The sequence below is a fragment of the Leucopleurus acutus genome (genome assembly GCF_964270905.1).
Source record: "Leucopleurus acutus genome assembly, chromosome: 1".
NCBI lineage: Eukaryota > Metazoa > Chordata > Mammalia > Artiodactyla > Delphinidae > Leucopleurus > Leucopleurus acutus.
The window spans coordinates 178,044,097-178,056,796 of record NC_139142.1 but is presented as its reverse complement, the minus strand read 5'-3'; positions in this window follow the sequence as shown (position 1 = coordinate 178,056,796).

Below are 12,700 nucleotides of genomic sequence, written 5' to 3'. Positions count from 1 at the left end.
GGATAATTTCTGTGTGGCAAATGCCATAGCACGGAAGGGAGCATCCCTGTCCTGGAGACTCGAGACAGGTAATGTACCAGAGCAGAGCAGAGGGTCTGCAGACAGAAAAGAGGCCTGGGATGGAGAACGCAATGCAGAGAGGGACCTGCAGGAGGCAGGTGGGCAGGAGGTAGGGGCACTGCATGCGACAGAGGCCGGGCTCACACTGGGAGGTACTATGAGTTGAATTTTACTCTAAATGTAATGATGTAGGTGTAAGGGGATTTAGGCAGGTGACCCCCTTATTTCACAGCTGAGACTGTGAGAGAAGTGACTTGTGGGGATTACACAGGCGCTTGGTGACTGAGAATCCAGGTCTCAGGTGGGCCCAGATCTCTTTTCACATCCACCTTGAACCTCGGGCTTAACCATCATGAAGGGCCGTGCAAGACCATGTTCTCTCCAGGTCTCCAGGCCAGACCACAGCTCCCATCCTGGATGGGCACTTTTAGATCTTGAAATTCCTCTGTGATGATGAAGAGGTGAGTGGACTTCTGGAATTATCAAAACTCTTCAGTGCTCACAGGTATCTGTGTGAAACACATGGAAAGCCCTTATCCAGAAGGACCCCAAGCTCTGGCAGCTTCAGCCTTCATTGTGGCTACGTGGGGATTGGACCTCACTCGCGCTCCTTCTTTTGGAGCTGCCTGTCTCTCTGGCTGGCCTCCTCCTGAGGTTAGTGGCAGCATGGAACTAGGAGATCTAAATTCATTCTTTCGTATATTCTGGTCTTTGGGAGAAGGTTGTTGTTTTTGTTTGTTTGTTTTTTCCATTTCAGATCCTGAGGCAGTCATGGAATTTGTGTAGGTTGAGGGGTAGAGAGATGGAAATCTGAGTTTCACTCCCTCTTCTGCCTTTCTGAGCTCTGACATGCCAGGAGGGCAGTCTTGTGAGGATACCAGATGCTGCTCCCCTCGAGCGGGGATCCTCAGCCTTGGCCCTCCTGACGTTTGGGGCCAGGTGATGTGGAGGGGCTGTCCTGATGTTCGGCAGCTTCCCTCTAGCTACTTGATGAAGTATCAGCCCTCCCCTGCCCAGCTGTGATGACCAGAAATGTCTCCAGATATGTCCCCTGGGGGCAAAATTGCTCCCTGCCCCTCTCCCACGCCATGAGAACCACTGCCCTAAGGTATGGGGTTTAGGAAGAGAGACAATGGAAGTTGCCTTCTCTTTTTGTGATCTGCTCTGACTCCTCTCAACTTCCTAGAAAACCTCCCCACTTGACGCTGGAGCTCCATGGCACCAAACCGTCTTTGTGTCAGGGGCTGGTGGCTGTCTGCTGAGCCTGCCGGCCCGTGTCCAGACACAGATGGGCTCTTGTGTTCCCCCTGGCCCATCCCAGGTCATCTTTGGGATTGGCTGATGGCTCCCAGGAGCTCTGAGGGTGTGAGCAGGCAGGCTCCGGATGGGATGCTCACAGACCTGGGCAGTGGGGGAGGGTCCTAAAGGTACTTTTCTTAGAGAAGAACACTTCAAGAAGCAGTCTGTTTGCTTTATAGCTTGAAAAGTGCTTCCGGCTGCCTCTGAGGGAGGATTGGGGACAGTCTAGGAAAGAAAGAGGACGATTAGTGAGCAAAAATCACCAGCGTTTTGGTTCATATAAATGATGATTTCCCTTCCCACCCTTCTCTGAAGTGCACACGGAGCATTCTGCTATGCTGGCCCATTTCTCTGGCCTTGGTGAGCCATTGGTATTGAAGCCGAATCCAGCCTCTGTACCCTGACACCGAATTAATTCTCAGAGCAGAGTTTTGCGTGAAGTAGAAAAGAATAGCTTTATTGTTTTGCCAGGCAAAGGGGGCCACAGCGGGCTGATGCCCTCAAAACTGTGTGTCCCAACCTGGAGGGGGTAGTGAGGAGTTTTATAGTAATGGTTCAAAGAGGGCGTGACCAGCTTGTGGACATTCTTCTGATTGGTTTGTGGTGAGGTAAGTGGGAGTCAGCATCATCGACCTTCTGGTTCCAACCGGTCTGGGGTCTACGTGCTTGTGGGCAGCACACAGTTAACTTCTCCCACCTGGTGGGGCCTTCAGTGTCTGCAAAACAGCTCAAAGGTATTGTTATGTGTATCCCTTGAGGGGGAAGCAGGACCCTGCCCCAAAGCTGCACTATTGTTTCTTGACTGCTCCTCCCCTGTCTCCCAGTCCCCTCCCTTCCCAGATTAGCATCTGTTTGAACCTGCCCGTTGGAACTCAGGGAAGGTCGTGGAGGCTGAATGAAGCCTATTTCCTGTTATCAAGAAATGGGGCACACAGAAAGGCTTTTGTGCCTAGGAGCCCCACAGGGCCCTGCTCGGTATCGGTATCTTCCATGAATTCATCTCTATGAATGAGGGATGTAAATACTCGGTAGAGAGTATGTGGAGGGCCCAGGTGGGGAGAAAATCTGATCGGCTTCATATATAGATAGAAATGGCTCTTACTTATAAAGCTCATTTCACCAAAGTGCCCAAAGCACTTACACATAATAACATAATTATTTTCTTAACATCTGAGCTAGGCAGTAAAAGAAAAAGATAAGAAAAAGGAACTAGGGAATTGGAAGGATGCTTGATCTATAGGAGAGAGGCTTTACCTTGGTGTCAGGAGAAAGGGTTTTCACTTCTGCCTCAGTTTCTAGCTTGGTGACTGGATTGGGACTGTCACTTACATTCTCTGCTCCTGTTTCATAAAATGTAGATTAGTGTATCTTCCTATTTTTCTAAGGTCAGTGTCAAGATAGTATTTGTAAGAACTTGATAAAGTTTTACATGGACACAGAGTATTATTCATCTTTATTTTTCAATTCTCCCCTTATTTCCCTTTTACTGATTTTTAGTTTACTTGACTCCTCAGTTTTCGGAGGGTGTGTGTTAATCTCCCATTGTGTTTGTGGGTTTGTCGATTTCTTTTGGTAAGTCTGTCCACTTTTGCTTTATATATTTGGAGTGTTGGGTACGTACAGATAGCCCCTTTTATCATTTTACTATAAACACTTTCATGCCAAATAAGGGTTGCCTTGGAGTCTGCTTTGTCTGATATCAAAATTGCTATTCCAGTTTTCTGTTGGTTAACATTTGCTTGGTGCATTTTTTCCAGTTTTTTTCTGTGTCAAAATTCTTTTGTAGATGGCATATACTGAAATTTTAAAAATCCAATCTAGCAATCTCTGTATTAACAAGGCATTTGACACATTTGTACTAGTAGTGATCACTGATGTGACACATTTGTACTAATAGTGATCACTGATGTGACACATTTGTAATAATAATGATTACTGATTTTCTGCTGTTTTAGTGTGCTTTCTATTTGCTCTGTTTTTTTTTCCTTTGCTTTATTCCTGTTTTTCCTTTTCTTCTAGATTGATTAATTCTTCATTTCATCTTTCCCTCTATTATTTTATAATACAAGCATTTAAAGCTACAATTTTTCCTCTAAGCACTGTTTCACAATATCCCACAACAAATGAACAGGGCTCCCTTTAACCTGCTGAAATTATTCTGGTCTGTTGGGTAAGGGAGACCCTTGCCTTGACTCACATTTTTCCCAACAGGCAGGACTGATTTAATGACTAATATTGGTACTTCTGCAATAATAGCGCACCCATTACACTGCATTCACGTTCAGTCCTTTCTGATGTGGGTTCGCCAATGCTCTCTCCCATGGGCCTATCAGAAATCGGTTTCATTGGACTTTGCATCCACCTTGCAACCAGCAGCAGTGGAAACAGGTGGGGAAAGTTCCAGCCTGTCTCCATGTCCAGGTGTCCTGGCAAATCACAGACATTTTATGATCCTCTCTGATGGACTTTTGGTGGCTGATTGATTCCTAGAGCGAAGCTCCTGGAGGCCGCTGGTAAGAGGCAGCTGCCTCTTCAGGGCCACGTGAAACAGAGCATCAAAGCTCTCTGTCTCCCTCCAGGGAAGGGGGGACATTGCCTTCTTGGGTAGCCTTGCAGGGCTGTCCCGTTGTCGCATTCCCAAACGTGGGCCCAATCAAAGCGTTCTGATTACCTGACGTGTGGACAAGGTGATCAATACCAACAGATCCACTTAGGGGATATGTTTTCTCTAGTGACAAGGTGACTTCTCCACAAAGCAGCAGACTGGGCAGCATGCTCCCAGGCAGGGGGGCCAGGATGGCGAGCTCACCCGTGGTTCTGCACAGGGGCTGAGTCAGTAGTCATGGTGGCCAAGCAGCCCATATTCTTCCAAGGGCAATAAACTCTCCTCTGCCACCCCCAACCCTAAACGTGTTTTGGAACCTCTGTCTACATGCCTGCAGGTTAATCAGGTACTACGCTCAATCAATTCACCAATCAATCAATCAGAAATAAAGCCAGTATGTTCCTATCTGCTGTGAATTTTAATCCATTTCCCTTGTCAAGCCTAGGCTTTGAAGTTGGCTGTGGTCAATTCCTGCCTGTCTCTGTTTGTCTGTAAGCAGCTTGAGACTAAGATTTATGCCAGGAAAGGTACAACTAACACAACATCTGAAGTTTAGTAGAGACTCAACAAGGAAAGCTGTAGCTGCATACACACACACACACACACACACACACACACACACACACACAAAATTGCAATCAATTACATATACCTGAACAGATATTCTTTAGGTATTTTAAATGCCTTTGTTTCCATGAACTTTTCTAAAATCATAAAGTGTTTGGCCTAAAAGAGAGGTCATGCTCTAGTTCAATCACTTAGCTCAGGTCACACACAGGTTACTCTCATAGCTCAGGCCCCCGACACGAACATTCTCGAGGGTCATCTTCTTTTGCAAAGCTGGATGAGGCAGCATTTCTGACCATGAGGAGGGAACAGAACTTGGCCTTGAGAGTGAGGGATTGTTTCGGACATGGAGTCCCTAATTGAAGATCATATTATTGTAATGAAATTAAAATTAGAGATTATTAGAGATTTATTAAAAAAGACAAGTTGTAGGGAGTCAGACTGCATTGAGATTCCATTTTATCTCTAATAATCAAGGAAGGGTGAAGAATGTATGCGTGGGTCTCCACAGCTCGAGGCTGCGTTAGCAGGGTGTGGTACCTCTATAGTCGCTTTCGAGAGTGTGAAGTCATACAATTAATTTCCATTATAGAAGCTGAAGGAGTAATTCAAATTTCAAGGAGTACGCTTATGTGTATATATGTGTGTACAAGACAGGGAAAGTAGGGGGAGAATAAACAATGGATAAATCTGCAATTTTGGCCAGTAATTGTTAGGAAGTTAGGGAGAGAAGCTGCTATAAGCAGGTTCATCCCATGATGCCAGATCACTGGCCAAATGGGCAGGGTCCTCCACTATTGATGTTCTCCCTTGTTTTGTTCTACAAGTCAAAAAATAAACACCACTTTGCCACTTCTGCCTCCACCCAACAATGCCCCAGATTCCTTACTCCAAGTAAAAGGAGGATCATGAGTAGGATGAAAGGCAGCTGTCTTGATAAAGCTTTCCCCCTCTATTCTACTACTGTAGAAACATTCAATAAATTCAATCATCCCTCCAAATCAGGTTTATTGGAAACCTACTAAGGACAAGGAATATAAGTGCTAAGTACTTAGTACTAAGTATTATAGTAAGTACTAAGTATTACAGGAGTCTGCTGCTCAAAGTGTGGTCCTTGGACCCCCAGGCTCAGCATCCCTGGGAGCTTGTTAGAGTTGCAGAATTTCCGATCTCATCCCAGACCTAATGAATCAAACTCTTCCTTTTAATAAGAGCCTCAGGGGAGAAGAGCAACTATGGGAAGCACTAACAAATGGCTTTATTTTTATTAATTAATTAATTAGACCTTGCCGGGCTGCTTGCAGGACCACCAGGGAATTCCCACAAATAGCTTTATTACAGGAATATTTTTGTAGACATGTTTGAGGAATCAGGTGATTGAATGAGAAGAGAGCCTTGCAAGAAGACTAGAAATGATCAGCTTTTTAATCCTTTGTGGGACACAGCTTGACTTTACCCCAGGAAAAGCCGAGGGGAATAGTGTCACTTTGCTCCCATTAGGGTCTGTAGCTTTGGGAAGGACACCATGTTACCGTGGTGGGGGGCTGGAAGTAGATGAAATTAAAAGTACTGTTCAGTAAGACACCCCAGAAATAGCTCGTTGGGCCTTGGGGGCAGTGTGGACAGTAGGTTCCATATTATCAGACCAGGGCATGAGAAATTGGACTTGTAACCTGAGAAAATGTGGGTACATGTATTTGTAGCCATAGCATAGATGTTATTTTATATTCTGCCTTTTCTCCCCCTCCCACTGCATTTTTGAACATTTAAAAATCTGCTTCTCTTTCTGCTCATCTGAGACTTACTTTCCCACCCACTCTGTGTCACAGGGACAATAACATCCCTACCCTCAATCTCACACTCTGTGTACCAGGTGGATGGCTCTCGGGGTTGCTCCAGTTCCCCTGTGGGAAAGGGAGGTCTGAACAGTCATCTTGGTGAGCAGCAGGCACCTTCTCAGGTCCCAGGGTTTGCAGAAACTATCGCTAATGTTGTACCGTACAGAAGGCAGAGAAGCCTGGGTTGAACTTGAGCTGCTAACGAGAACATCACTGCTCTGTGGAGTCTCCCTGCGGCAGCTCAGAGGTGAAAATGAGATCGTCCCAAACAATAATCTGTTGTTCATTCCAGCCAGCTAGTCCTTCTCTCCTAGGCTTATTTTCAAACATCCAAACTTTGTTATTGAAGAGATGGCTGGCTTCTCAGTGCTCTGCCGTGATGGTAACTCCACTATCCCCGTTGTAAAACAAGGGAGTTGCCCAAATAACCCTCTGTGCACTCTTTTTTGACCCCAACTTTTTTTCAAAAATTTTCTAGAAACATAGAGATAACAGTGTGATGAACACAGGCATACCCTTTATCTAAATCAGCCAACTGTCAACATTGTGATTGTGCGCGCATGTGTGTGTGTGTGTGTCTGCGTGTGTCTGTGTGTGTCTTGTGTATGAAGAATCCAGGCCAGGTATCTTGTGGAATGCCCCACATTCTGGATTTGTCTGTTTCCTCATATTTAGATTCAGGTTAAACACTTTGGGCAAGAATATCACATTGACGATGTTATGTACTTCTTATTGAATCATATCAAGAGTGTGTGTTACTGGTAGTGTTAATTTTGTCATGTAGTTAAGATGGTTTTCCTAGATCTCTCCTTTGTAGTCAATAAATAATCTGTGTTGATGTTTTGAGAGCATGTGAATATCCTTTTTCCCCCATACCCTTTCACCCAATGGTTTTTAGCATTTATTGACATTTGATTGAATAAATTATAACATTGGGGGTTGCAAACATTAACTTTCTAATTCCATAATCCTTCACGTTTCTTGGCTAACATTCTTCTGCAGAGAAGAATTTCTCACCCCCAACTTTCCCCTTTCTTTCTCTCCCTCTCTTTTTCTGTTTTGTTTCTGAATAACACCACAGACACAGATTCTTTGTTAAAAAACTTCCATGTGTTAAAATCCATCACTATAATTTTTTAAAATTCTCAAATTAGTCAAAATTTGTCACATGGTGGGCCTTCAAGCTCCTATGTCCTTTGACATGTACCTATTAGTTTTTTAAAAAATATATCCTTACTTTCTGGTAAAGCAAGATGTTCTAGGCTTACCTTGTAATTTCACTATCCAGCTGTCTGGGATCAAACATTGTTCCAAAGAACCCTGTTTCTTTTTAGTGGGAAGGGTATATAGAAACGGTATTTAGTGGGGATGCTTCTTGCTACTAGGGCATCATTGTTTCTAGGCCCTTTCTATAGGCAGAGCTAGGAAATGTATTTTAAGAAATAATGAGGCCTTCCCAAGTTGATCTATGGATTCAGTGCCATCCCAATCAAAATCCCAACAAAGCATTTTGTAGACATTAGAAAGCTGATAATAGAAATTTTGATAAATGATGTGTACCAAGAATACATAAACAGCACCTATGACTCAATAATAAAGAAAACACCCAATAAAAATTGGCAAAAGCTTGAACAGACATTTCACAAAAGAAGATATCAAAATGGTAATGTGCAGATGGCAACATTGTTAGCAATATCAATCATCAGAAAAATGCAAATTAACATTGAATTGAGAAACTTCCAGTTTCTGCTTAGGATATAGGAATTTAATCTAAGAAAAAACAAGTACCCCTATCTTACTTTGGGCTGCTATAACAGGATACCACAGGTTGCATGGCTTATAAACAACTAACATTTATTTTTCACAGTTCTGGAGTCTGGGAAATTCAAGATCAAGGTGCCAGCATGGTCATGCTCTCATGAGCGTCCTCCTTCTGGTTCATAGCTGGCACCTTTGTCTTCCCACAGTGGAAGGGGCCAAGGAGCTCTCTGGGGTCTCTTTGATAAGGGCACTAATCCCATCATAGGGCTCCACCCTCATGACTGACGCACTTACCAAAGGCCCCACCTGCTAGTGCCATGAACTTTGGGGGTTAGGATTTCAACATATGAATTTTCAGGGGACACAAACATTCAGACCATAGCAACCTCCAAGGAGAGATGATTGTAAGTTCTCCTCAAACCTCATTGGGTGGTCATGAGAAAGATTGGACAGAGTGAGACATGGAGAAAGCCTGTCTCATGGTGTAGACTTAGAAGAAGCCACCTTGGGAAAGATACAAAGTGCTGTCCAGATGCTTTGGTCCATCTCACCCACAGAACAAAAGCTCTCTACTCACAGGAGAGGAGAATATATGCTGGACCCAGATCATTGGAAGCCCCCTACCAGTATGGGGGAGGCAGGATTGTTGAGCAATCCCATCCCTGACATCCAGGCAAAATTCTATTTGAAGGTAGAATATAATTAACTAAACCGTATATTGTAAAATCTAGGGTAACCACCAAAAACATTTTTTAAAAGGATAAATAATAAGGTAAGAGTGGAGATAAAATAAAATCATAAAAAATAGTCAATTCAAAAGAAGGCAGAAAAATAGTTTAAAAGAAATGAGGAACAAATGGAAAAAATAGAAAATGGCTAGCAAAAATAAGATTTTTGTCTGACAATATCAATAATTATGTTACATATGATCAGTATAAACACATCATTTGAAGATTTTGTCAGGTATGATAAAAAAGCAAGACTCAACTACATTCTGTCTGAAAAGTACCTAGCTTAAATGTAAAGTCATGGATAAAAGAAAAGGATGAAAGAGATCAACTATGCAAACACTAATGAAAAGAAAGTGGGAGTAGATAGATTAATATCAGAGAAAGCAGACTTAGAAGAAGAAATATTACCACAGATAAAGACGGAGGTTACGTAATGGTAAAGGAGTCAAATCGCCAGGAAGCTAGAATAATCCTAAATGTGTGTGTGTCTAACAACAGAGCTTCAAAATACATGTAGCAAAACCGATAGGACTGAAAAACAAAATACATAAATCTACAATTACAGTTGGAGATTTTAACCCTTAGGTCAGTAATTGATAGAATAAGTAAAGAGGAAACTCATTACGAATTGGTGACTTGAACAATGGTCTCAACCCATTTGACCTAATTCACACTTAAAAAACATTCCACTTAACAGCAGAATACACATTCATTAAAACTGTACATGACTGAATCACCAAATACACCATATTCTGGGTCATAAAATAAGCCCTAATAGATTAAAAAAAGGAAATATTATGAAGTATGTTATTAAACTATAAAATAATTAAACTGGAAATTAATGACACAGAGATATCTGGAAAAATCCCCCAACTTTTGGAAATTGAACAAAAACAATTCTAAATAGTCCATTGATCAAAGAGGAAGCCCCAAGGAAAACAAAAAATATTTATAATTAAATGAAAACAAAAAAACCAATGTATTAAGAATTGTGGCATGTATTTAAAGCAGTGCATAGAGGAATTAAATGCTTATATTGGAAAAAGAGAAAGGTCTCAAATCAAAGATCTAAACTTTGTCCTAGAAAATGAAAAGCAAATTAGGTCCAAGGCAAGGAACTTAAGCAGTAAAGATAAGAGTATCTATCAATGAAATTGAGACTAGAAAAAGAGAGAAACAATGAAACTAAAAGCTGGTATTTTAGGCATAGCCAGATAAATAAATAAATAAATAAATATATTTTTAAAAAAATCTGGCATTTAAAGATATTTATTTATTTATTTATTTATTTTTGGCTGCGTTGGGTCCTGGTTGCTCTGCGTAGGCTTTCTCTAGTTGCGGTGAGCGGGCTTCTCATCATGGTGGTTTCTTTTGTTTTGGAGCATGGGCTCTAGGCATGCAGGCTTCAGTAGTTGTGGCATGTGGGCTCAGTAGTTGTGGCTCACGGGCTCTAGAGCACAGGCTCAGTCGTTGTGGCGCATGGGCTTAGTTGTTCCGCAGCATGTGGGATCTTCTTGGACCAGGGCTCGAACCCGTGTCCCCTGCATTGGCAGGCGGATTCTTAACCACTGCAGCACCAGGGAAGTCCCCAAAGCTGGTATTTTTAAAGATCAACACAACTGATAAACCTCTATAGCTAGGCTGACCATGAAAAAAGAGAGACGACCCAAATTACTGATATCAGGCATCCAAGAGGGACATCATTACTGACCCTTCAGGATAGTAATGAATATTACAAACAGCTCTATGCCCATAAATTCAATGACTTAGAGAAAATGGAAAAAGGTCTTCTGTGTTCTTTGCATCTCTCAGTCACAACGCATAGTTCTTTGCTGAGTGCTAGGACAGGCATCTGGTTCCTTCGTCTCTTTCTTCATTCTGACTAATTGTCCACTAAAGCTTTGCATTCACTTGATTATTTGGCTGTCACATGTCTCTGATGCCCTAACCTTTGCTAACACCCCTCCACTGAGTGTAATCTGAAGAGAATTAGATGTAAATGAGGAGAAATCTGTCCAGAAATGAATTTTCTTCAGAAATATTTGCAAAGGGGGAGTAGGTGGGAGCAACACTTAAATATCAGTAATAAATATGTTTCAGTTTTCAACAAAGGAAGTGCTTCAGAGATGCCCTGCTTCGCCATTTCAAAATTGTAGGACTAGTTAATTGTTCCATTTGGAAGAGGAACATGTTGGGTTTGTAAGAATAGATTTTACATGATGAAGGAAATCTGAATTTTGGGTAAAGTCATTTGTTCACTTAAATATTTATTGAATGCCTATGGCTGTGAGGGACAGTCTGGACTTCGGGAGATTAAAGGTGCAGCAGGACAGTCATGATTCTTGCCTTCAAAGCAGCATCTCTCAGAGCAAATGATGAACTCATTTCCTGTTGAGAAGGGATAATTCCTATTCATCCTTCACTTCAAAGATTAAGTGTCAGGTTAGATGTCTAAGAACTGCCAGATCAAAGAATCTGTACTTTTATAATTTTAAAAGATACGATAATATTTGAAAAATATTGCCAGTTGTCCTCTATAATGACTGTAGCAATTTGCAGTCTTAATAACAACATATGAGAATGCGAGTTAAGGTCTGTTGAATCTGAACCACCTGCCAGGTGGGCTGAAGTGGGCTGAGGGTGGGTAAAGAGGCAGTGGCCAGACGGTTGGGATAACCCACTACTACAAGAGAGGAAGACCAGGGTTCTGTGAGGACATCCCGAGGGGCCTCGTCCAGTCTTGGGGTCCACCAAAAGACTCTTAGATGTCAAAGCTCACATTTAGTATGAGAGTTGAAGGATGAATAGGAATCACCCATTTCCAACAGGAAATAAGTTCCCGTTTACTCTGAGAGAAGTTGCTGTCTTGTTCAATCTCTAATGTAACTTTCTCCAAATCCCAGATGAAGATAAGATTTCCTGTCTGTCTGCGTACTTGAGGGGATTGTTTTCTCCCCCGCTTCCTTGATCATGCAACTAAAAAGAAAGCACTTTTTTTTTTTTTTTTTTTTTTTTTTTGCGGTGCGCGGGCCTCTCACTGTTGTGGCCTCTCCCGTTGCGGAGCACAGGCTCCGGATGCGCAGGCTCAGCGGTCATGGCTCACGGGCCCAGCCGCTCCGCGGCATGAGGGATCCTCCCAGACCGGGGCACGAACCCGTGTCCCCTGCATCGGCAGGAGGACTCTCAACCACTGCGCCACCAGAGAGGCCCAGAAAGCACTTTTAACAAATACATTCTTTATGATTGAGTTTCCTTCAAGCAAGACCTTTGATGGATTGTTTAATATCCTCCCCTAGCATCAGCTTCCGACAGACTGATGGAGAGCAGAAGAACTTTGTGAATACCAACGTAAAAGGACTGCTTCTAAATATGCTCCTTCAAGCCTTAACTCCAAAGCATATTACAGCCCTGACATCCTTAGAATGTTCAAGAACCTTTGCCCCTGTTTGGACTGTCCAGGAAGAAACATGAGCAAGCTGCCCTGAGGGTAATGAAGTAAGGACAAGACTGAGGGGAGAGAGAATTGCTGAGGCTCAGCTGGGCACAGACTGATCTATTGCTTCCTTAGTAGCTTCACTAAGAAATGTGAATGAGAATCTGGTTCAACAATATTCAGAATGCATTTTCTAGAACACAGTTTTGTACCAGGTTCTGTTTATGGGTCCACAGATACCAAAACAGAGGTGACAGAGCCAATCCACTGTCCTCCGTGACCCACACACCAATGGAGAAAATACAAATAACACAATTCAGTCTATGAGACATACCATTATTTTTTTTAAATGTTATAAAAATTGAGCAATTATGATATGAGTTGGGTGTATGTCAGTGTCCTTATT